Source organism: Molossus molossus, unplaced genomic scaffold (assembly GCF_014108415.1).
Source record: "Molossus molossus isolate mMolMol1 unplaced genomic scaffold, mMolMol1.p scaffold_m16_p_6, whole genome shotgun sequence".
Classification (NCBI taxonomy): Eukaryota; Metazoa; Chordata; class Mammalia; order Chiroptera; family Molossidae; genus Molossus; species Molossus molossus.
Window position 1 is genome coordinate 87990586 of NW_023425399.1, and position 25666 is coordinate 88016251.

The following is a 25666-nucleotide window of genomic DNA, read 5'->3' on the forward strand; positions in this document are numbered from 1 at the left end:
TTCCTGGTTATAGGGTTTTTGTTTTTCTATGAGAAAACCTGTGAATAGCAGGGCAGGAACTACTAGGACCATATGAAAGCACTACTATCAACAGTTTTGACCTATAAAAGGAGAAATTTAATATAGTTTAATATCATGTCCATTTTGCAGCTGAAACATTTGAGACTCAAAGAGGCGGAATGTTTGCCCAATGCAGTCAGTTACTCTGGTGTGTGGTCATGCAGGGGCCATGCCCAGGCACGGGGCCCATCGAGGCTGATGAAGGTTTGAGCCCCTCTTCTTCTGCCCATGTGCCTGCAGCCCCATACCCCGTGTTCTGTGATCATACAAGGAAAGACACTTGCCTTTTCCCCCAGATGAAGGAAGAATACGTGAAACGTGTGATTGAACACCGCGCGTCCTGGTTAGTTGGAGACAGGCAGAATGAAACAGTCTGCTAGAGTTCTTGTGTTCTCCCCTGAGACGTTTCCTTACGTTCTGTGTTGCTACCCAGCGTGTTGAACTCTGAGGCTCCCTCCTCCCTCCTCCGGGGGAGCCACTGTAACACAGGCAAAAGCAAAAGAGAAAGCTTAGGGCTCGTTACAAAATATTATTTGAAAGACACATTTTCAAGTCCGGGTGAGTTGTTCCCATTCCTATGGATGAATGACAAGTGTGTATGAGAGGGCTCCTCAGCCTCCGCGTTTTCTAGTTCATGGTGTTCGCGAGGTGAAGGAGTCACCTCCTTGGTTGAACCCCACTTTTTTCCTGGGCGTGTGACAGATCCTCATTACTAGTCATCAGTAGAGAAGCCGTATTGGTGAATTTTATGATTTCTGTCCTCAATATTAGGAAAACATTTATATGGAAACTTGTGTGGTATGTGGAGACAAGTTAACCAGAAACTGTCCTGTTGTGCAAACTGTGAAACTGTCCTTCCAATGCAAATGTCTTTCTGTGTCTGAAGAGACAGCATGGGCCTTGACTGTCGCCCTCGTGTTCCATTCACACTGGTCCAACACCTCAAACGGGGAAAGGCACGGGAATCAGGGTGGGGGAACTTCTAGTTTATTTTCCAGGTCACTTATAATATGGATGCTCATAAGTTGAACCACATGGAAGGAAATATACCTAAAGTGGCCTAATTCTGAGTAGTGGGTCCAAATTGACAATACATATTTTTTGTTATGTTTAAAGTATACCTCATTTTAACTTTACAAAATAACAGTCTTCTCTAGGGGGTGCTTGTGTGAATGTGCACGCACACACACCCCTCTATAGAACTAATATTAAAACCATCTACATGTTTATCGTTATTCTTCTGCCCTTTATCTAGGAGTGTATATGTGAATTTGTATTGGGTAATCATCAGTGTAAACAGCTACATTCAAGGCTAGGGAAATGAGGAGGGCTCTGCCAGCTGTGGTCAGCCTTCTTTTATCAGGAAGGTAAAATTCGTATCAGAAGACCCTTTGTAGACCTCCCATGGATTAGAACTGGGTCACATGACCATTGTAGCTGCAAGGGAGGCTTACAGTGTGGGTATAGCATAAGACCTCACTAAATGTGTCTATAGATTTTTGGAACTATGGTGAAACGATGTAATGAAACTGGTTTTACCATAAGTAATTGATATAAACAGGAGCTAAGTTCCTATGGCATCTCATGAACATTATAACAAAATGATGTTCAATGAAACAATGTTATTCGAGGACCTGCTGTATTTGTTTCCTGGACTCTAAGGGGGGTAGGCAGCAAGAGAGTAGGCTTTGCATCTGAGTTTTACCAGTGCCTGCCACATAGAGGGAATTAGAAAGAAGAAATTAACCCGCCTAGCTAAGAAAGCCTACTGGAAAGCAAACATGTGGTGGCCTGGTTGGAGGTAGAGAATGGTTGGTTGTACATGGGGCAGAGTAAGCTTAATGGCTACACAATGTCCCAGGCATTGTTCTTCCTGGCGTTGAAAGATGGCATTGGCAGAATACCTCAGGTAGGCTCCCTGCCTTAGTAAATGCTAAGCATTAAGCTTGCACTGGCTTATTAATTTGCAGTGTCCTGATCTGTACCAGAAATGACAAAGGCAAATCTGTACCAAAGGCAATTACAAGTGTTTACGAATCAGTACTACCAAGCACAACCAGGGGAGGGCCCTGTCAACTGCCCGCTGCTTCTCTGGCTGTGCAGAAAATGCCACCGAGGTAAGCCCCTCAATGTAGACAGCTCTTCCTAATGTGTGAGGACATTCCAGTTTTCGGTGTCATCACCTGGGCCTTGCCTTTAGTGGACATTTATTGGAGGCCGGAAGACTCACCATATGTTACAACGAGCACGTGCTCATTCCCCTTGAGGTTACAACGAGGTGTCCTGTTTTCCACACAGGGAGGTACGTTTACGTGCCTGCCCCACTTCCTCTAAATCTCAGAAGACTTGGGGTAACCAGGGAACTGGGCAAACCTCAGCACATTTTGATGTATTTCACCAAAACCCGTGCCAGGAAAGTACCTTCTGAGGGCTGTAAATGACAGATTTTTGGGGTGTGACTTTTGTGTTTTCATACAAGGAAACTATCATTTTTCCTGGTCCACATGTTGAGTCACTCCTTCCTGACTTTGAGAAACTTCTCGTGGAGGCTTTTTTCAGGTTGTGATCAGTGGCTGGCAGCCAGCAGACTTTGCAATGAAGGATGCCCTTAGCATTGCCTCCTTGTTTGTCCAACCGTATTTGAACCATGTTACCTCAGATGCAGATCAACAGAGAGAACTGGAGTCTGAGTTTTGTAACTCAGTTTCCTGGAGAGAACACATGCTACCCAGGGTCACACAGGGTCCTCGTAAGGCAGCACCTCGGTTGTGGTTTCCATGGGGAGGTGGAGGAAGCAGGCTTAGGATTGGCTAATCTGAATAATTTCAGTGGGCCCTGGAGTTCCGGACTGTCCCTGGTTGTCTGTTACCTGGCCCCGGGTGATGAGGGTAGAAATGTCATGGTCTGGAGCGTGAGTGCTGATAGACATGGCAGGTGGTTGGTGGTGTGGACTTGATGAGCTGCTGGAGAAGGGGAGCTGACTGACCTTTAGCTGGAGCCTGAACCCTGGGTCAAGATGGCATTAAAAAAGAATGAAATTACAGCCCTGGCCAGTGTGGCTCAGTTGTTTGGAGCATCGTCCCTTATACCAAAAGGTGACGGGTTCAATTCCCCATCAGGGCACATACCCAAGTTGTATGTTGGAGCTCCAGCTGAGGTGTGTGCAATAGGCAACTGATGGATGTTTCTCACATCGATGTTTCTCTCGCCCTCTCCCTCTCTCCCTCCTTCACCCTAAGATCAGCGAAAAAAACAAAACAAACAAAAACCCATGATATTATAAACCATAAAGTAGATTGACTGGAAAATTCTGTGTTGGAGTGCCCCTCATGAAGTTACCTTAGGTGCTCCACTCTGTGTGACCACGTGCAGGTCCCGGGATCCAAAGGAAACAAGCACATTTGGAGAACCCAGTGCTTTCCACATCTGCTTTTAGAACTCATTTAATTTATCTTTATTTTTGCACTCAGTTCTCCGTCAGCTCCTCTTTGAAGGCCCAGGAATCCATTGCTTTTAGTAGAGGATGTATCTGCTGAGAAGTAGAGATAGGTTTTGAGTTACGGTGTAGCCAAGAGCTCTCCAAAAAATGTGAGCCGGCTGCTGGGAATAGGCCTTAAATGTACAACATGTAGAAATAATATTTATCTGGCTTATTATTCTTGGATAGTTATAGCTAATGATCTAAAGTTTTTTTTTTTTTGGTGATAGCCAGTATTTAATATAAGTTTACTGTGGAATTTGTACCTCACAATTATTCTTATTGAAGTAGGACTCAGAGTGGTATATTCTTGGGAACTTAAACTTTCCACAGACACACGAAGCCTTCAGCTGTGGGCCATGTTGGGTCTGGGGATGTCACAAGGTAACCGAGATACAGCCCTGTCCTGCAGAAGCTCCTGGGAGGAGCTGTGCGTGGCCTCTTTTGTGTGTTGTGTCACAGTTGTCTTAAATGTTTAGGAATTGCAAGCAGGTGATAAGCTTTGGGGAGAAGAGAGAAAGATAGATGTAGAATCAGCATGACCAGCCACCTTTTCTGGCCGTACCTGACGGGAAGCTGCCTCTTAAGGGCTAGTGTTACGTGGAGAAATTTGATTTTATCCTAAAGCAACCTACTTGTTAATCATAAAACACCACCCCAGTCATCACCAGAGCTGGGTAAGATCTAAGCACTCCCTTTCTTTTTAGGAGAAAACTACAGGTATTTTGTTTGCCCCTACAGTGTGTTTTTAAAAAATAGATTAATGATTGCTAATATTAAAAATGGGATATTTAATCCAGATTTAGACTTTTTTTTGTAAAAACTACAACCCGAGAATTTCAGTGCCTTGCCAAATATCACTTAATTATATTCTACTGTAGAAAAAAAATCGTCTTGCGTATTAGGGGATCTCTTAATGAGAATCAGGGCCTCTGGACAGATGGTTTCTATTGGCATCTATGTCACCAGGAACAGAAATATTATAGCACAGGAAGCGATTTTATGATGTTAGAAGGCAGTGGTCCTAAATGATCAAATGCTAATTAAATCAACGTCCTCCACCTCAGAAAAACTTAAGCACTGTATTTTGGCATTTCAGAGCAAAGGGCGAGAGCATAGGCTGTGTTCAGACTGATGTGGGTGGTTGGGGAAGGGCTCAAACTAGTCCCCAGGTGAGGACTTGGGAGCAGACATGTGCTTACCTCCTGAACTGTCCTGCACCCTGGCCCCTGGGCACACCTGCTGGCTGGGAGGAACATTCCTTTGTCCTGCCTCTTGCTGTGAGCTTTCTGTGCTTGGTCAGGATGTCAGGGATCAGGGATGGCAGCCGCATGGCCTGGCTTGGGTGTGGATGACACAGCTGCACAAGTGCCCTGGTGGATCTGTCACCCGTCCTGGGGGTTGAGGCCAGTGTGGGGATGAAGTCCTTCCTCATGTGATGTCTCTCCTTTTGCTGAGTCTGTGTGATGGGCTATTTCCAGGAGAAAATTGTGTCAGCTGGCACAAATTGGCAGCCTTTGTGACCAAACTGAACCTGTAGGTATTTTGTTTGCCCAATCTAGCACATTAACATTTTTTGAAATAATCACAAAAATGTAAAAATTGGGAGATTTGACATAAAAATACAGATTTCTGGCTTCTCTTAACTGAACCCTTGAGCCAACATAGGGTCCTCATTGCTGCGTGGCCACAGTGAGCTGGGGGTTGGAAGAAGCTGCTCTGTTTACCGCAGTCCCCACCACTCCCTGCTGTCTCACCCCTGGGCTGCTCCACTTATGTTACTCCCTCTGTGCCTCACAGTATATACGTTTGAGACCTCTGACTAATGACATCACAGCATGTGAAATGAGAATTACAGTTCTCTAACATAGAAAAGCCTGGCTTTATTGTAGCTGGACATAACTTGTGAGGTCATTGCTACTTTGCGAACATGGTTCTCCAGTCCAACACAAATGTCTTTTTGTATTCCCCCACCCCTCACCCCTGGCATTTCTCAATACGTGCAAAGCTCAGCTCTTCTGCCTCTCCCCCACTCAAGCCCTGATCTGATTATCTGAGGACAGACCTCCTATCACTACATGGACAGTGGTGGCCTAGTCTCAATAGCCAAACAGGGGAAGTGGAAGCTGAGAGTAGGTGGAGCCTCCAACTGAGACGAGAGCTTGTTCAAGGTTCCCGCTGGGAACTTGCTGCATTGGTTGAACTTGTAATGTGGTAACAGCAAGGCTTCCCTCCGAACCCTAAACGGTGAGCCTCAGAATCCACCGCAGGCCTGCGGCGATCATTCTTTATAGTCTCTGTCATTCCCGGTGACTAGGGCACAGTTATTCCTACCAACAAACTGTGGAGTCATTTTGTAAAGTGGTTTGTAACTCTGGTTGTCAGTGAGTTAAATTTGTCAATTACTTTGGGAGGAATGGGCAACTTTATTTGAAAATTCAGAACTTTTGCTCACATTCACTTCCATGTCCTGGGACAAATTCTTTTCAGGAACTTATTCCTCATCTAACTCTCGTGTGTGGTGTCTAGTTCCTTCTGTTTTGTCATAGCTTTTATGTGTATCCCCCATGGTGTTTTTGCATTTGTTTTTTCATTTTTGAATTGGGCCTGATATTTACCACATGATAGAGTGAGAGAATTCTCTTGGTCCTTTTCCTGCTTATTTTGTAAATTGGGTTTGGGAATATAATCTCCTACAAAGGGTCTGTCTCACCCTCCTTGGGTGTGTTTTGCCTCAATCAGGGAACACTGTGTCTTGGGACCTGTTTTCTTCCACTGTGGCAACCACGTGGCGAACACAGTGAGTCTCGTGTGCGAAGTCCCTTTTCCCTGAGGGAGTTAGCCTCCTCTTCCTCTGTGTTTACACATTTAAAACTCTTCCTTTGAGCATTTGGACTGGTAGCCACCTGCTGCAGATGTGGTCTGTTGGTTCTGGGCATCACCAGCTGTGGCTGGGGGCTGGCGAGGGCCAGGAGGCTGGGGCACTCCTAGGCAGGTGTCGTGGTCTTCACTCTCTGCTGGTTTTATCCTAGCCCCGTGTTTGCTGAAACCTCTGCTTTTGGCATCTAATGTTCTCTGTGCCCTGCCGTGTCTCACCTCAACCTGACCATTTGCTCCCTCACTTGGCACGTTGCTGGGGATGTGGCCACCAGGTTGCACCAGCCGCAAACCTGCCCAGGAGTTTGGTCAGGGGCAGGAAAGCCACAGCCTGCCCTGCTTGGGGAGGGAGGCTGAGTCACTCTTGCTGTTGCTCTTGGTGTGTGGTGCCAGAAATGGTACCTCTGAATGTCCCATCAGGATCCTTGGCCACTCCCTCCACCCCCACCCTGCATCACGCCTGCACCCCTCTTAAAAAACTAGCTCAGAGAACAGCTGGGAGCTTCACGCATGTGCTTCACCTTCTAGCCTGTTCCGCGGGCAGTTCACACCTCCCCTTGGCCCGCCCAGACCTTCGGATGTTGCGGGCTTGCTGGACTTTCCTAGTTACTTCCCGCAACACTGCATTTCCAGGAGAGGAGGCTGTAGTTACTGGCGTATCTAGATGGACCCCTCCGAGTCAGTGGTGTGTGGCTGGCTACCCCCAGTCCCAGGGCTTGTGGAATCTCTTCTCCACTTGCGCTCCTCATGGGTCATTTGGGTAGACTGACAGAAAGGTGGTTTGGAGGCTTTTGTTGTGCTGCCATTTTTTCTGCAAATGCCAAATTATCTGAGTCATCAATGCGTGTGGCCCGTGCCCTGACATACCCTCAGTCTGCAGCGCTGTGGTCAGGAATGCGGTGGTCCAGGTGGGTGGGGCGCTCCTGCTGCAGGAAGCAAAGTAAAGCCAGAGCTGGCTCCAGACCTTTGAAGGGGCAAAGTGCTTTTTGTTTTTCCTCTGGGTTCTCAGGTGAGAGAGGAAGGTGCTGGGCTAGACCACAGGTGAGGCAGGTGAATGCGTGACCCTGGGCCCCTCACCACACTCAGCAGCGGAGTAGGGTATTTGTACTCAGTTTCTAACTCTCGGTGGATACTTCCAGCTTTAAACATGATTTTGGCTCTCCCTGAACCCCTTTTTAAGGTGTTTTTCCCCCTCTAATTAGAAAATGCTTTTTTCTTGGTAACTTTGCTTTATGATTAATAAGGCTTTTATTTCAAGTTTGAATTTTTCTAAAGTAAAAATCAATTATTAATACTCTTGAATGTAGCAAGCATTCAGTAGTAACAGAAATACTTCATATAGAGCAGTCTTTTTAAGGCAACATACAGCTAGGTCTACCTGGCGAGCGTCATCTCCAACCTGCAGCATCCTTAGACCAAACCATGTGAACCGGCTGGTATCTGACCATTACTGACCTACAGAAATGGCAAGTCAGTGGTTTCACTTACTCTTACTATAATTTAATCTCAACCGGACACCTTCCTAGACTGATTAGATGCTTCTTTAAATTTCACTTTGCTTTCTATATAGAGTCACGTTGAGGTCAGTTTGCAGGACACTCGCCCCGCCCCCACCCCCAGCAACAACCCTTGTAATTTTGTGCATTCATGCCTCTGAGCACTTGTCCAGCTTTCTCATCTCCACTAGAAGCCTTCATCTTCTTCCTTCACGTGAGAAAAGAGGGAAGAAAGAAAACCAGTTATTTGGCCATTCCTGTGTGTGGAATTTTCCACGGCCGAATCTCGTTGCCACGTGTTCATGGGAAATGTTCCCACTTTGTTCATGCCGGAGAAGCGCCTCTCACTCTGTGCTGCTCTCCTGGCTCGGTAGACTGTTCCAGGGGGACAGAAGGCTAGATGTACCTTGAGTCACAATTGTTACTCCTTGGTTGTAACTATGTCTGTCATGGTCTTCTTTTATAGGGCTTCTACTTACAAATCCAAGTTTATCATAGAACAGAATGTCTTAAGCAAATTTTAAGCCTAACCCCAAACCTTGATGAAAACTCTTTTCTTGACTGGGATTCGCTGGGAAAATGTCAGTTGCTGTGTTCACAGACTCGTGCATTTTGGAGTTTTAAGGGTTCTTGGTAGACTGGACCAGGCTTCCTGAAAAGTGCCATCCTTTTTCCTGACAATGTGGCTTACCCTGCCACCAGTGTGCACAACACCCCAGCTCAGGTCACTCGGCAGTGTCCCACCCCTGTGGGCCAGCCATGTCCTGGGTGTCCCCAAGGCCCCATGTGCAAACCTCGACACAGTATCTTTGGACACCATTCAGCACCCCCACAGCTGCTTGGTTCAACAACCCCGGGGGAGCACAGTCCTCCCTCCATCACAATTAAGTCAGCTACCTGGGGGCCTCCTAGACCCCCTGCCCACTCACTCTCCATCCACCACCAAGTTTGGGCTTCCTCACCCCTCACTCCCCTTTCAAGTCCTTATATCTCTTTTCGTTCCCAGTATAGTTTCTGAGTATAGACCATCATTCGTTCCTTCCTAGTCTTCTCTCACACTAATTATTCTCTCTGATTTCATTTCTGCCTCCCTTTGGTCCATTGTATACCCTGTCGCCTGGGTTAACCTTCTAGATCTGGCTCCTCAGTCCCTGATGTAGATCTTTCAGTAGCTCCTCTCATCAGTAAGAAGACCTGACCCTTCCACGTGGGCAGAAGATCCATGTGGCTAGTGCAGTTCAGTCCACGTCAACCTTCCCTCTGACCTCGGTATTGCCCACGAGGCCCTTCCTCACCCGGCTCACACTTTACCCTTTGCTTCCTGCATGTGTTCAAAATGGGGCTAAGATACCATATTCTCCAGGAGAACTTCCTTTGCCCCCCCGATATTTCTGCCCTCTGTGTAAACCCTGGAATTGACACTTACCTCATGGATAATGAATATTTGTTGCAAATACACTACAGCCAGAGACCCTAGGCTCATTCCCTCTATCATAGTTGGCTGCTTGCATGTCAGCTGTCATCCCTGATGCCAGGTGCATTTTAGGAGCTCAGCGAAAATTGGCTCAGGAGAGAATTAATGAATGATAGGCTGTCTGCAGGGAAGGGAACTCATGCTCCCCGAGGAAGCTGCTGATTTATACTGAGAATTTCAGAGAGCTCAGATTTGCTAATCTGAAACTTTAGCTCACCAGAATGTTTTGTTTCTGGGGCATTATAGCACATGTTGATTTGCTTTTGGTACTTAAAAAAAAAAAGTGAAATGATTGAATTTTCTTTTTGATAAATTTGCTAGTCTAGTCGATCAAGATGGTATATATTTTGATTTTAAATGTCATACAGTCTGCAGATAAAATCTATGCAAACATGTATTAGACTGTACAGCCTGTTTTGTATCTCAGAGTTATCGTCCTGCCTCTGAAACAGATGGGTTATGAATGCCTTGGTGGCCCACGCAGTGGTGTCATAGACTTTGTGACCCCACTTCCAGTCTGATCCTGATGCCTCATAGATATTTAACAGCTTCTTGATTAAAAAAATTAAATGAATGGCCTTGGCTGGGTAGCTCAGTTGGTTGAAGGATCCTCCCCATATACCAGGGTTGTGGGTTTGATCCCCTGTCAGGCTACATGTAAGAATCAACCAATGAATGCATAAAGTGCGTGGAACAACAAACCAATATCCTTTTCTCTCTCTCCCTCTCTCTATTCTTCTCTCGCACTTCCTCTCTCTAAAATCAATAAGTAAAAATTTTGAAAAATTCGATGAATGAATGAGTGGGAGGGGAGTCCCTAGAGCCATGCCACAGAGCTCTGCCTGGGTCTTATTTAGTGTTTTGTGAGTGATTGTGGGTAAGCGCATACTTTATCCTGGGAACTGGGCATGCGTGATCAGAAGGTGCGGAACGGGGAGACAGCGGTAATATGATAAATAATGGCCTGTGATTGGGAGCATTTTTATTGGATTTGGTTTTCAGCAGCCTCATAAGCTCAGCCACAGTATCCCTTGCTGCCTTTTCCCTGCCTCTCCTCTCCTCTGCTCCTTAAAACTGGACTCCCTCAAGGCTGCTCCGGTGCTAGGTCCTAACGTCCCGGGAGCCAGTTCCCACGGCCCCTGCTGCGCATGCCCGTCGCTGGCCCCAGGGCCTTCTTGGCTCCAGGGAGCCCTGAAACACTGCTGGGGCATCCTACTCAGCCCAGGGCACCCCGCTTGGGACTCGGCCTGAGCCTGCAAGGGTTTAAGTGGGGGATACGTTTAGATGTAGTTAGATACGCAGGGGTTGTGTTCTTGGAGGAAGAGGTAAACGTGTTGCTTTTAAAAGGCAGCTTAGGAGCAATGAGTAGGAGTTACAGGAAAGTGGTTTTTGACTGAAGACAAGCTGCTACAACAGAGTTGGAAAATCCGTTTATTTCTTTTGCCAACGTAAACTGATCAGTGGTGACTTTCTGGAGCACGCTGCTGAGGAGTCTGAAGCCACATCCAGCATCAGCAGGAAAGAGTGCCACGGCTGAGTCGTGGTGTCTGTCCGCGGCCGGGGCGCCAGAGCAGAGCACTATATATGGTGTTTGCTCATTCTGGGGGAATTGGGCATTTTCAGAATGCTTGTTGATTTCAGACAGGTGTGTGACAATTCGCTTTCTAGCCACAGTGCTTTGCATTAGGACAGCTCCAGCAGGGACCGGACGACCTGTCGGGGCTGCAAGACTAGGGGTGGGGTACTACGGAGGACCTCGTAGACCCTTCCGGCTCTAAGCTGCTGTGTTTCTGAGTGACAGCAAAAGCAGAAGGGAGGAAGCAGAGCTGTTTGGCTGTGCTCTGTCTTCGTGTTCTGTCTTAGTTGCTGTAGGGTCCCCGGGCTATCACCAAGCATATGTTGTCCTGTTTTCGCTTCAAAAAGGCCATCTGGTTACGTGACATTGAGCCCAGCCAAGCCATTGAAAAGGAAGGGGAGCTGCCCTTAGTCATTAAGGGGTTGCTATTCATGTTGATCTGCAGAACTTTGAAAGAGTAACGGGGTGAGTATTGGTTTATACTCAGAATTCATATGTACGTGGTCTGGAGACAGTGGTAGCTTTGCTGTTTCTCCAGAGCTTCAGAACTGAGAGCCAGGAGGTTTCCCAGCAAGCCCAAGGGGGTGGACTCGTGGGTCAAACCGAGGCAGGACTGGAGGCAGGTGGGCAGCTGTGCGGAAGGGCCCGCACGGGGCTGCTCGCTCTGCTGCCGCCTCACTTCCCCGCTCCCTGCTCACACTACCGGCTTGGTTTGAATGTTTTCTTTCCCTGAGTGCTGCCCCATGAACTGCTTTCTAGGTCTTCATGGTCTTTTCCCAGCTCTTCCAGGTCGTAATTGGAGGGCTACGTAAAGATGAACCTTCCCCAGATTTTAGAGTTCATTGCTTTTTGTCAGCGGTGGCCCTGCTTTTTCTGTGGTTGGAGCCTTCAGTAAGTAAAGATGAGATGACTGTTTTATTCACTCACCAGCGAGTGTGCCGTGATTGAGTCAGTCACTCTGGAGAACGACACGAACTGAATAATTACAAGTTACGCTGTTAGTTCCAAGAATAAGGTGCTAAGAGGAGGGAGCTTAGATTAGCGGGGCACGTGGCATGTGTACGGTGGCAGGCAGATTCTCAGATGGCCCGAGAGATTCTGCCCCCTGCTGTCCACCCTGTGGGATCTCCCATCCAGCGTGGGTGAGACCTGTGATTAGGATGGTTTTGTGACTATCACAGAAGTGTGATTAGGTCACATTATACAGCAACAGAGAAAGGGTTTTGCAAATGTCATTAAGGTCCCAAATCAGTTGAGTCTGAGTCAGTTAAAAGGGAGATTATCCAGTGTGGGACAGGCCTAAACAGGTGAACCCCTAAAAGAGAGCCTCGAAGTCAGAGGCACTCTCTTCTGCTGACCTTGAAGAAGCGAGTTGCCATGAGTTCTACAGCTGCAAGGAAATGAACGCTGCCAACAACCACACGAGCTTGGAAGGGGACTCCAAGCCTCAGATGGGACCACAGCCCCATCTGACACCTTGATTGCAGCCTTGTGAGACCCTGAGCAGGGGACCCAGCTAAGCTGTGCCTGGACTTCTGCCCCATGGAAACTGTGAGATAATATGAGTTGTTTTAAGCTACTAAGTTTGTGGTAATTTGTTATATAGCAATAGACAACAAATGTAGTAGTTACATACAAAAATTGTAATACAACACCATCTGGACATGCTAAAATTGGTACAAAATACTGTGGGACCTCAGAAGAGGCAGAGGTCTTTGGGGGGTGTTAGGGGAAGGTTTCACAAAGCCAGCACCTTCTTATTTTCTTCCTGGGCTTCTTATGCAACCACGTGCCATCCATCCAAACCGAATTCCCCTGCACGTCCCTGCTGCTGCTTGTGTGAGCCTCTCGCATGGTCTGCTTAGACCCCTGACGCGTGCCCACACAATTAAAGGGCTCTCTTCGGCACACACACATGTAGTGTAACTAAAGGAGAAGGTGATTCAGAATAGAATTCAGTGTTTCTGGTGTGCCAGTGTCCTGAGAGAACGTGGCAGTCATAAAGACTGGGCTACGTTTTAGGAAAAGAAGGGATGGACTTTGGTAAGCAATCACTTGGGTCATCTTGCCCGTGGCTTAGAGATGGGTAACTAGGGCCCAAGGGCTCCGGGGCAAGTTTTGCTCCTCTTTAGAGGTTACTTTTGTTCGTCTTTCCCCACCACCCACTCCTGTATGTGCCCTGTGCAGAGGACTGGAGTGGGAGGGGGGCTCCGGCTGAGGCCCCTCACCACAAGGAACTTGGCAGTGCCTCGGGGTAGGAGCCATCGAGTAAAGATGGATATACAGGAAAACACTGTATTAAGTTAGGTTTTGGATGAAAATCCCGAAATCCTGTTTTTTTTTCCCCTCGCAGCTTTGCTTGTATCAGCATTGTTTCCAAAGGTGGTTGATACATTTTAAGTAGTTCAATCCTATATCATTCATTTCAAGGACACAGGAAACTGTTTTAGTTATTCTTTGCTCAGCCGTTCAAGCTGTTTGCTTTTCATAATTCAGCTTGTCTTTTTTTTTAAATCAAATCAGCGGAATGTATCACGTTTCATGGGAATTTCATAAAACGTGAAATGTGGCGTTTGAATCAACTGTACACAACACACAGCACAAAGGGTTCTAGGCATCATCGGGCTTGAAAAGAAAGGAAATATGGAATTTTACGGTTTGGTTTCGGAATTCCATGTGGATTACAAAATCCCTTTTACGTCAATTGAAGTCCTGATGTGAAAGGTGCTTGGAACCGAGAGGGCCGACCCTTTCGTAAATTACAGCTGAGAGTCCTGACCCTTCAGTCCTATGGAGAAGCACTAGCAGTTCCCCACCTGGTTGGACGGGCAGATATTTCTTGGAGGTGGCACCTGGGTGCCGTGGCACCAGGGAAGGACATAGTGGCCACCATTGCTCTCTGGTACCTGGAGGAGGGTTCCTGGGAGCATTTTCCAGCCCAAAACCCTTCTGACTGTTCCCGTGGGAGCTGTGCCTGTCAGCGTGTGAGCAGGGTGTGCTGCTGTCATCTTTAAGCCAAAGGGAGAGGCATAGTATCGTCTGTTCTAGCTTCGACTTCCTGGCTCGTCCTGCACTGGGGCATAGGTACACTTCCTCAGAGCAAAGGATTTATGTAAAAAGTGCTGCAAAGTCCCTGTGAGTGTTGCCTCCGCTGCCCAGTCCTGAGAGACAGTGGCAGAACCACTGTCTTATATCCCAATGGATCCCTTGAATAAAACGGTTAGTGCTGCTCTCGTCATGCTGTGTCTTTGCAGGCTTGTCGGTTGTAGGGGCAATGGTTTGGGGCTGCTTTTCCCTGTGTGGTTGACAGGAAAGGGGGTGGCCACACAGGAACTTCCCAAGCCCGCTGTCTCTGTCACTGGAGTGCAGTGGTGTCTCCCGATAGTCACCATCATGAGCACTTCTGGCCTCGGCGTGTAGGTCAGCCACGGGGTGTGTACATTGTCGTGGCATGTGATAGTGGAACTGAGCAGACATATTCATGTCACCTCCACACGGGCTCTGTGTTGGGGTGGATGGAAAGCTGAGCTACGGGGAAGTGTGAATTCACTGTGCACGTGTCCTCTCTGCTTTATACATGCTGACCCTCCTGCCTCCTCCGATAAGTGTAAGGTTTCCCTCTGCCCTTCGTGATAACCTTCCCCCGATGCCTCCTGGGGGCCCTTCCTAAAGGCCCCAGGGGTGTGGCCTTCCCACCTCACAGAATATTTGTAACCATTTGTCCCCTTGTCCTCCCTGACTAGGCCAAGACCTGCATGATCAGACCCTCTCATTTATACCTAGATCCCCATGTCCCACCCTGAGCAGACACCTCAGCAGTGCCTGGGGCTGCTGGGCCCTGCAGTAAAGGAATCCTCCAGTACCTGTTGTGCAGAGGATGTCAGGGGGATGACAGATCCATGCCATGGATAAGGCAGAGCAATCTCAGAATTAAAAGCTGGAAAAACAGGCGGAAAGACCCACAGGGATGGCCATGATCGTAGCCAAGGCCATGTCCATGCTCATGTCCGACGAAGCTGGGCATTCCTGGCTTGTCCCATTTGGTCAGCATATGCAATAATGTGAGCCTGAAATGATAGCCCCATTCTGGGCATTGGGAATGGTTTGCGGGAACAGAGCCTTCTGCATTCCTGGTCAGAGCCCTGTGCTCCTCAGGAATCAAGTCTGTCCTCTGATGCTCACTTTCCTGAGCAAAGGTCACTGTCCTGAGAGAGCCAAAGGGTAGTGCAGAATGTCCCGGCTCCCTCCCCTCCGAGGTTACAAGCCCCCTAGACTGGGTATCTGAGCCGGCATCTCCTGTGTCCCTGGCTTCCCCTGATAGCCTCAGGTTGTACAGGGAGTTTACCCCTGTGGTCCTTCCGGGAGCCAGGTGATCTCATTTGCTCAGCGTTCATTCAAAGCCAGTGCCATACACACAGCCAGACACCTTTGTCTCTCTTTGTTTACTAGACTTCTTGCAGTAATAACAAGAGAACATGGCTGTCTTGTCAGATTATGCCTTGAGGGTGCTGAGAAAGAGTTGACTTCATTGCACAGCTTCTGCTCTTTAGAAAGCTGGTCTTGTGTACATTACATCACCTGTTTCCACACCTGCTCCCGAGCCAGGGTGCCATGCCAAATCACCATTCACCTTGCTTCTCGCACCCTCGCTAGCCTGCTGATGGATCAGTGTCAGATGGACAGAATGCCGTACATTGCAGCAAACTCCTTATAGTCGGGGTGGGGGGGATTCCGACCCCCAGCACACGTCGTCGTCATTTGCTATAAAGAGGGTGTCTGGAGGCAGATTGCCTACTTGGAGTTTTATAAATAGATGTAGCTGTTGGTGGTACTCAGGCTGGCTTTGGGTGTTGCTTCTCTAGATACAGCTGAACACCAGGATGTCTAGCTCTGAAACTCCTGTTGGTGGGAAGTTTCTGTGGTTCTGGAAGTGGGGTAGCATTCAAGGACAGCTGGGTTTAAATTTGGATTCCTTACCGGCTGATAGAATTCGATAGGATTGTGTCTGCTGCTTTTTGTTTAGCTGACGACTAGTAGCACAGTGAGGCGGAGGCAATGCCTTTTTCTACTGTATTCCTGGCCAGGATTTGGGAGGGGTCTACTCCAGCCGCTCAATGTTTTCAGCGGAGGGTACCTCCATCGAATATGTGCATCTGGCTTTCAAATTTTTCTTTTCAACACGAGACACTAAAGGGATATAGGTTTGGGGGGAACATTTTCATATCATATGTATTTAAATATGTGAAAAGGCCAAGGCGAAGGCCGAAACACCCGCATAATTTGGAGTGGACGTGCACCGCCCACAATGGGAGTCAGATCTCTGAGGAGGGTCCCCGCAGGGCTCTGGAGCAGCAGGTGCTGTGAGGATTGGCTGAATTCCAGGAGCATCACTTTTGACCTTGAGAACCGCTTCTTCTTGAGAGACACCAGCCCCCAGGGGTGAGAGGCTCGCTCACAGGGGGCTGGGGGACAGGAAGTGTGGCCTGCAGCATCTGTGCCTGTGCCCACCGAAGGCATCGGGGCTCAGGAGTGCCTCTGCCAGGCTGTGGCTCCCCCACCCCAGATTCCCCTAGGCTATCTGAGTGGGGAGGAGGGCTTGTGGGGGGTATAGACAGATGATTCAGGATCATGAGGATGGGGTGTATTTAGATATAAGTGGAGGACTTAATTACTTTTCTTATCAGTCACAGTTGTAATTAAAATTATTTTGAAAAAGTATCGGACTTATAAAGGTATAATAAAAACAACCCACACACACCCACTGCTCAGCTCACGATAAGAAGCATCGCCAGTCATGCTCTGGCCTTTCCTGACCTCTGTGCACGACAGCGCCTTCCACGCCCTCCAGTCTTCCTTGCTTCCAGCTTCTCTGTGGGCACCGACCTGGTCTGTCTTTCCACGTGTGTTCCTCAGCAGGAGTTTCTCTCCTCTGTGCCCCCACTAAGACAGGGCTCCATCTACTTTGTTCAGTGAACAGCGCCTCGGTGGAGTCTGGTCCTTGCGCTTTTGAAGAGACAAGTGAACATAATGATGTGAGATTCATCCAGTGGCCAACAGGGCCCTGCCTGCCCATTTCCACTGCTGGAGAGTATTCTGCTGTATGAACATGTTGCAATTATCGAGTGGTTCTACAGTTGGTCCACATTTAGGTTGTGTCCAATATTTTGTAACTGAAGACTTTGCTAACATGGGTATTCTTTTAAAAAAATTTTAATAATGTAATTTATTTTTGTTGAAGATATTTCTCTATTTCCCCCCACTGACACCCTCCTCCCAATTCCACCCTCCCACCCTGTCACCAGCATTGTTTGTCTATGTCCATGTTTACTCATACATGCATATAAGTTCTGTGGTTTATCTCTTACCTCCCCCACCCCCTCTTCTGAGGTTTGTCAGTCTATACCCTACTTCTATGTCTCTGGGTCTATTTTGTTCATTAGTTTGTTTTGTTCATTATATTGCACAAATAAGTGAGATCATGTGATATTTGTCTTTCTCTGTTTGGCTTTTTTTGCTTAGGATAACACTCTCCAGGTCCTTCCATGTCGTCTCAAAAAAGAAGAGATCTTTCTTTTTTTATAGCTGCATGGTATTCCATCGTGTATATGTACCACAGCTTTTTTATCCACTCATCTATTGATGGACACTTGGGTTGTTTCCAGATCTTAGCAATTGTAAATGGTGCTGCTACAAACATATGGGTACATATATTCTTTCTGATTGGTGTTTCAGGCTTCTTAGGATGTAGTCCTAGAAGTGGGATCACTGGGTCAAATGGCAGTTAAATTTTTAATTTTTTGAGGAAACACCATATTTTTTTTCACAGTGGCTGCACCAGTCTGCATTCCCACCAGCAGTGTACTAGAGTCCCCTTTTCTCCACACCCTTGCCAGCACTTGTTGTTTGATGATTTGTTGATGGCAGCCATTCTGACAGGTGCGAGGTGATACCTCACTGTTGTTTTAATTCGCATCTCTCAGATGATTAGTGATGTTGAGCATTTCTTCATATGTCTCTTGGCCATTTGTATGTCCTGTTTGGAGGAAGTGTCTCTTTAGGTCCTCTGCCCATTTTTTAATTGGATTGTTTGTCTTCCTTTTGTTAAGTTGTATGAGTACTCTATATATTTTGGAAATTAACCCCTTATCTGATGTATTATTGGCAATTATGCACTCCCATATAGTGGGTTGCCTTTCCATTTTGATTGTTTTTTTTTGCTGTGCAGAAGCTTTTTAGTTTGGTGTAGTCCCCCGTGTTCATTTTTTCCTTTGTTTCTGTTGCCTTAGGCATTGTATCAATGAAAATTCTGCTGCAAGTGATGTCTAAAATTTTGTTGCCTAGTTTTTTTTCTAAAGTGGGTATTCTTGCCCTGGCCGGTTTGGCTCAGCGGTTGGAGCGTCGGCCTGCGGTCCAGAGAGACCCGGGTTCGGTTCCCGCTAAGGGCGCGTACCTCGGTTGCAGTTTGTCCCCGGCCCTGGTTGGTCGTGCGGGTGGCAGCCACTCGATGTGTCCCTTTCACATCGATGTTTCTCTCTCTCTCTCTCTTCCTCTCTCTCCCTCCCACTCTAACTGAACAAAAAAAAAAAAAATGGAAAAATGTCCTCGGGTGAGGATAAAAACAAACAAAAAAAATAAATTAAAGTGGGTATTCTTGTTGTGTTTCCAGTGCAGATGTGGGAGTTTCTCTAGGGCGTACACAGAGGAGTGGAGTTGTGGGGTTAGGGAGTTTTCACATCTATTCTATAACGTGCTGTGTGTTTCCCAGCCTAGTCAGAACTGCTGCTACTGAACATGGGCACTTTGCTTTCACAGAGGGTTGCTTCTCTATATGGGGCTTTGATTCTGAGTCTTGCTCTCCCTGAGGCCCCTGTGGTGAGTGACCATGTGACCGAGATGGCTGCTGACCCTAGTGCTGGAGTCTTTGGGCTGGGAAGAGACTTTTCCTTGGCCCATTTCCACCGGCCCCCAGGGCCTTGCCTCCGTGACCATGGCCAGTCTAGCTCAGTGTTCCGCCCAGTGGCGGCCCGCCCGGCTGAGTGTGGAGTGCCTTCCAAGACTCCGAGCCGGCCTTCGCATAGAGAAATGGGGGCCGGGAGGGCTGGAGGGACTTGTCCATGCCTGGCAGCTGCCACCTCACTCCTTCCCCTTGGAGATGCTTTTTTCCCTTGTTACTGACCTGGTGCTCACGGTTTGTCCCTTTGCCTTTTCTTTCAGCTGTGACTCTGATGTCAGGAGTCACAGTCATTCCTGTTCTGTGACGCTCTGCTTGTTGGGACCCTTAGTCCTCCTGTGTCTCTCCAGCTGGCCCTTCCCACCCTCCCTGCATCACTAAAAGGCACTTCTGTGTCATTGGGAGGGACACAGTGCCTGCGGGGTCCTTGCAGCTCCTGAGAGTATATGAATTCCGTGGTTTCCAGGAGCATGTTTGAGATTTAAAAACCATGCTTTCAGTGTCCTGCTGATGCAACAGAACTAAGAGGAGCAGATTATAAACCCATGTAAGTCAGGAAAAATATCTCCAAAGTGGAAATTTCTGGGGTCAACTCGTAATCCAGCTCCTGACCCCCATCTTCAGCTGTCTGTGATGTGTCAGAGGCAGATGCCCACAATCAGAGTTGTACTCCGGTGGCGGGCCCCTCGCAGGTTCCCCAGGTGTCCCGTGCTGCCCTGCCCGGGCCCTCTGCGTTGTCCGTCTTGTCACCGGCTCTGGCTCTGCACCTTCCCCTTGAGGACGGTCTTGTCCTTCCCTTCCCTCTGCTCTCATGCCCACCCTCGGGCTTGCCGCCGGCCGCGTCCGTCTCTGCCCCTGGAGAAACCTCCCCACCACGTGGCTTGGGTGACGTCACTGGAGGACAACCCTGAGTTCCTCCCATGCCCCGAATCTTGCCTCTGCTGTTTATTCTCTCTGACTATAATTTGGGACATCAGCGAGTCTTTGTAATTTTAAGGCTTAAAGTTTGCTAAAGTATGGAGTGTCTCATTTCAGTTCCTATGTCTCAGTTCAGTGCCTGTACAGCAGAGATTGCACGATTCAGAAAGTCTGTAGTCCGCCCTGGCCCGGGGCTCAGTTGGTTGGAACATTGTCCTGTACACCAAAAGGTTGCGGGTTCGATCCCCAGTCAGGGTGTGTACGGGAGGCAGCCGATGGATCTTTCTCTTTCACATCAATGTTTCTATCTCTTAAAAAAAATCAATAGAAACGTATCCTCGGGTGAGAATTTAAAAAAATAATAATAAAAACATTTTTTAAAAAAAGACAGTTTTGAGTGTTGGTCTGCACGTTTGGACAACTCGAGGACCTCCCCCTCCTCCCGCTCCCCTCGGTCCCGCTGTCCCTGGAGGAGAGAAGGTGGGAGGGAGACAGCAGAGGCTCCTGCAGTCTCCTGGCGTGAGGGAGACCAGCCGAGGCATCTTTGGGGGCCATGGCGGGGGGAAGGAGCTGCCACCGTTACTGGTCTTGTTCTCAGCGTAGCACAGGTGCCTCATGGTTTTCCTTCCCCACCAGAAACACAGGCTCTCACCTGCTCTGCTCCCGGTGGGAGACTGGAAACCAGGATTTTCCGAGCCCCTGGGAGTCGTCCTCAAGGCCGCTGCCGTCCCATCTGTGTAAGAAACCAGTGTTGTTCCCCAAACCCCGGGTCCCTCTGAGACCCACAGGGCCCCACCCCACTCCCACCTCATCCTCAGAGCTTCTACTTGGGTCTGTTTTATACTCCAGGCTTGTGCATAAGGTTCTGTGCAAAAGGTTCTGTTGTTAAAACATTTAAAGGTCAGAACCCGTTGTTAGAGGAGACGAAGTGCAGTGTTTCCTCCTGCTGTTCAAGGCCCCCGTGATGCGTCCCCACCAGGAGTGGGCACCTCGCCGCTGGGCGGTCTTCCCACCTTGGCTTTCCTTGGACCCCGGCCTCACGTGATGCTGACCAGTGTGTCCTCTGCCCAGTGTCGTGCCTGCTGCCTGAGGACTGTGTTAGGATCTAGGTCTGTGCTTGTGGGTCAAGGACTGGGTTCTGGAGTGGTTGCTGTCCTTGTCCCGGCAGGGACCTGCCCCATGCCATTGCTCCGTTTCAAGACACTGGCCCCTGGTCCCTGGCCCCTGACCCCTGGCCCCTGGCCGCAGAGTAGAAAGCTGTGTAGGTCCTTGAAGCAGCAGGTGACCCCTCTGCCACCATGTCACCGCTGCTATCTGGAGCTTGGTGTGTTTAGTCTTGATGCCCACGTGCTCCCAGAGCCTGAGGAACAGGGAAGGTTTGGGGAAAGATAAGAGAGAGGAAAGTTATATTTTAGGTCCAGCGTGGGGTTCAATCGTGTGGCTAGTTGTAGAAACAGAATTGAAGATGCTGTTCTAGTGCCTGATCTCGTTCATTCTGCCTTTGTTCATGAACGAAGCGTCTTCACCAGGTGGACTGGGTACCCAGAGGAGTGGGTACTTCACCAGGTGGACTGGGTACTTCTTGGCAGTGGGAGGTGGATGAGGGTTCCAGGGTGGGGTGGGCTGGGGTGCAGTTGAAAACATCTGACCGGAAGGAACTTTGCGAGGTGGACATGTCCAGTCAAGGCACTGCACTGATCAAGTTATTCACAGATACGCACCGAGAGCCTGCTGAGAGAGGGGCCTAGAGACGAAGAAGTAGGGTAAAGGCCCCTCTGTGCTATCCGGCTGGGGAAACAGATACAGCTACAGGCCATCCCCTCATCCCCACGGGTCAGAATCCCTGGGGGTGCTGTGGGCCCCCAGTGGCAACTGTCCCAGCTACGGTTCAGGGGGCTCAGGGAAGAGGTGGTGACGAGTGAGGTTGGGGTGACTGTGATTGGCAGGGGACAAGAGAATAAAGGGACAAGGGCAGGGGACAGCATGCCTGCCCCAGAAGTCCAGCTGCTGGGGAGCAGGGGTGAGCACCCTGAGGCTGGCGGCAGGGAGGGCCCGATGGTGCAGGGTGCTGGGTGTCCTGCAGAGGAGCTGGACTCGGCGTGCGGCGGGGGCAAGGCATTCGGAGGGTCTGGGTAGGAGGGGCGTGGTCCGGATCTGGCCGGGGAGGTCGTCTTGGGACGGTGGCAGGAGAATGAGGAGAGCATGAGCGGCAGCAGGTCAGAGATGAGAAGGCCCTGACCGAAGCAACGGGGTGAGGGGAGCCGCTGCTTCCCCGATGGATGGTAAAGTATCCGTGTCTGCTGGTGTGGGGCTTGACGCTGAGGGGGCCTCGGGTGCCAATCCTCGGGAGGGAATTAAAAATATGCTAATAAAACCATGATTTTATTTAATAGGTGCCAAGCCCGAGTCCTAAGGCACACGGTGACATCACTAGGTGGGGCAGAGAGGGCGGTGGGGGAGCATTTTGAGGGATGTGTTTAAACGGCTGGATGCTTCTGGACATTTCTGGGGAAGTGTCAGCAGGCAGTTGGATATCTGAGTCTAAACTCACGTGGGAGTTTCGATCAGGTCTTACAGAGTCTGGGCAGCATCGAGATTCCCCTGGAGTCAGAGAGGCAGGGTGTGGGCCAGGAGGGTGGCTCCAGCCCTGCCAGGCTGGGCACTAGACTTCGGGGGGCTGCATCACCTCTGTGTCCTGGGGTGTGACGGGATGTGGGTGTGACCGATTTAGCACAGGGCCCCTGAAATCATCACCAGGCCCAAGGTGAGCAGCAACCATGTGTATAGTACAGGACTCAACACTGAGAGGCAGGGTCAAGGGCACAGCTGAGCAACTCTAGCCCGCAGCGGGCACAGGAAGAAACCAGCAGCCACAAGGGAGCAGAAGGTAAATGGTCAGAGAGGCAGGAAGAAGCCCCAAGGACTGAGCTGTCTCATGGACAGACACTCAGGGGCCCGGGCTGCCGACGGCAATGGACCAGTGCTCTGAGGACTCAAGTCACGGGTGAGGTGGGAACGCGGATGCTTCATCCATGGAAACCGGAAGAGATGCTCCAAGTCACGTCCTCATGTGTAAGTGGGATAATACAAGGAGCCCCCTGGTAGCGGGCTGCAGGGTCGAAGGAACGCACGTGTGGGACCCACTGAGATCGGCCCCAGCGCATGGCGAGGGCTGTAGAGATGCAGAGATGCTCGCTTTGCCACTGGCGCGTCTGGGCGAAGGGACAGGCCGGGTGGAGGCGGAGGCTCTGGTTGGGTCCTGAAGACCATGTGTCCTCTGATATGTACTAGCATCTGCTCTTTAGGAAGCATGGGCTGAAATAGGCCCAGGCCAGAGGTGCTCATCTTCCCAGTGGCCTGTTCGCGGGGCTCTGGGACGGGCACCGAGAGGTCAGGGCTCCAGCGGCTCCTGGGCCCTTCAGGGCCTTGGAGCTGGTCTCTGGCTAAACTTCACAGGGAATGAAACCTGGGATCACCATGAAGACGAGGGGACTGAGGAATCGGTGGGTGGTTCTTGACTGCATCATGGTGACTGGCCACCTCGGGGGGTCAACTGCAAGGTGACTGAATGTCTTAGTTGCTGGGGAAGCATGGTGCTGCCTGGCCTGTCCTCAGGGCTCACACAGAGATTGGAAGGTTAGAAAATCTGATGTAAGAGGCTCCCAGAGGAGATGTGTGTGTATAGAGGACAGGAGTGGGGAACAGGAAACCAAAGACTGTGCTGTGTTATCTAAAATGCTTGTGTGTTGTTGAGACAGTTTCCCCATCAGTATTAAGAATGCCAGAATTACAGGGTCGTTTGGACTAATTTCCCATCCATGCTGGCTGAGTCGCCTACCTCTAGGTCTTACTACCCCTGGAGTGGTGACCCATCCCCTTTTTGGACACTTCTGACTAATAAAAGCTCATGCTTCCTGGAATCCACACCATTGTAACATTTTTCTCTTGCCCCCAGATGCGAGACACGTAGCAACTCTAATTCCCACTCCAGTGACAGCCCTTCAGAGACCCAAAGACAATGGTCACAGTTCTCGGGGTTTAGGAGAAGACAGACCCCCAGCTACGTCCCTCTGCCTGTGCCTGGCAACACTGCTGTTTCCAGTCGTGAGAAGGGCGGCAGCCTCGTGGCCAGCTGTGGGTGAGACCGGCTGATGTGGAGGAAGGGTCACTCCTGCAGCTGGTCTTGGGAGGGACTGGTCCCCACCCACAGTGACCATCAGGGATGGAATTTTCTTAGGGTGGCTCATAAGTTCAGCATCTGCTTACGTAATCACCTTGGGTGATTACTGTTGATCAGTTCCTTCGGAGGTATCCCTAGTACCTTCAACAGATGTGCAGGAACTGGGTCGACTGCTCGATCTGTCTTCCCTGTGCTGCAAAGCTGTGCTGAGCCCCGTGGCTGTGGAGGTGCCCCCACTCCCCTTGCCCGCACAAGAGAGGGGGTTTCCCTGGTGCTAACTTGCAAACCCCAGGTCTAGCTTTTACTCGACTATCCATTTGCTGTCCTTAGAAGGCCATTCAGAGCTCTCAGCCCAGCACGGGGGCAGTGAGGCTGGGGACCCTGTGGGCCCGGCTGAGCCACTTTGATGTCTTTATCGTGTTTTGCTTTTTGTGCCTCTTGTTTTACTAACTTGTCCCATTTTTTCCTTTGAACTCCATCCCACTGCTACCCTAGGAAATGCATTTTTTCAGATTAAAAATATGTTACAAAACAAACAAACAAAAACTTTGCATTACCAAAGCAATGCTACCTGTGATGCTGGGCTGCTGGGGTTGGTCGGTTGCTTGATTAAATGTGCGTTTTCACTCTCCAAGAGTAAAGTCTCTGGTCCGATCACTTCCTCCCAGATTAGGAGATCCAGAATGTGTTCCTGAACCAGGGTTTCTCAACCCTGCCTGCCCCTGGTTGGTGCCTATTCCCTGGTCCCTGTCCCTCCCCACACCTTGTCCCTCTGCCTCTAAACAGTCACTTCCTAGTTGCTTTGGGAGAAAGTGAAGGGTTAATCGGAGGTCTGAATACTTGAAGGTCATCAAAAGTACAACACTGGGTCAGGGAGGGACGCAGTTAACAGGAATGCCTTACTCAGGTCCCATGTTGTTTTATTTTGCCTGAAAACAGAAGGGCCCTTAGAGGGAAACAGTCTAAGTTAGAGGATTGTTTAAAACACATGTGCCTGTTACCTTTAAGTTATAGGATTACACAGGCAAATGGTGTGGCTCAACGAAAGGGGCTTCAGTGAACAGGAAGTTATCTAAAATCCACATATTTCATTTCTCTGATTGCTTTAACAATATCTCAAAAATTATTTTTTCGCCATTTTATTTCTATTATTAATTTGTGCCAGAGGTCAACACGCTTTTCTATAAAGGACCAGCAATTAAATGTTTTGTGTGTTTTGGACCAAGAGGCAAAATTGAGGCTACTGAGTAGATATTTCTATGATGAGACAGAAAGCAAGTTTGTAGACTTTTATTGACTCGATTAAAAATATAATAATAATTGAGTGCAATGGTTTTATAACTCAGATTTACTAATGATACAAGGGAAATTTTGGTGGTGGGGGAGATAACCTTTCATTTAACTGAGGTTCAAAATTAGTATTTTCTATCATCAAGTTGACTGCAAATATTTACCTGTAAAAACCATTCTTAGTGCACGGGCTGTACAGAAAGAGCGGTGGACCAGATCCGGCGCATGGGTTGTGGTTTGGCAACTCCTGACTTATACAAATGATTAGCTTGGAAAAGTCATCCCTCCTCCCATCAGTGGGGCCAAGGTAACCATCTGTCTGTCTGGTCTTACACAAATCCAGTTATCTAACTCCATGGTCTCCTA

At 49.1% G+C, this 25666-nt stretch overlaps 1 protein-coding gene across 9 annotated transcripts in view; it reads left to right on the top strand.

The window, feature by feature from the left end:
• Positions 1–25666, top strand: part of FHOD3 (formin homology 2 domain containing 3) — a 466045-nt gene that overhangs the window by 209886 nt on the left and 230493 nt on the right. The window lies entirely within an intron of this gene.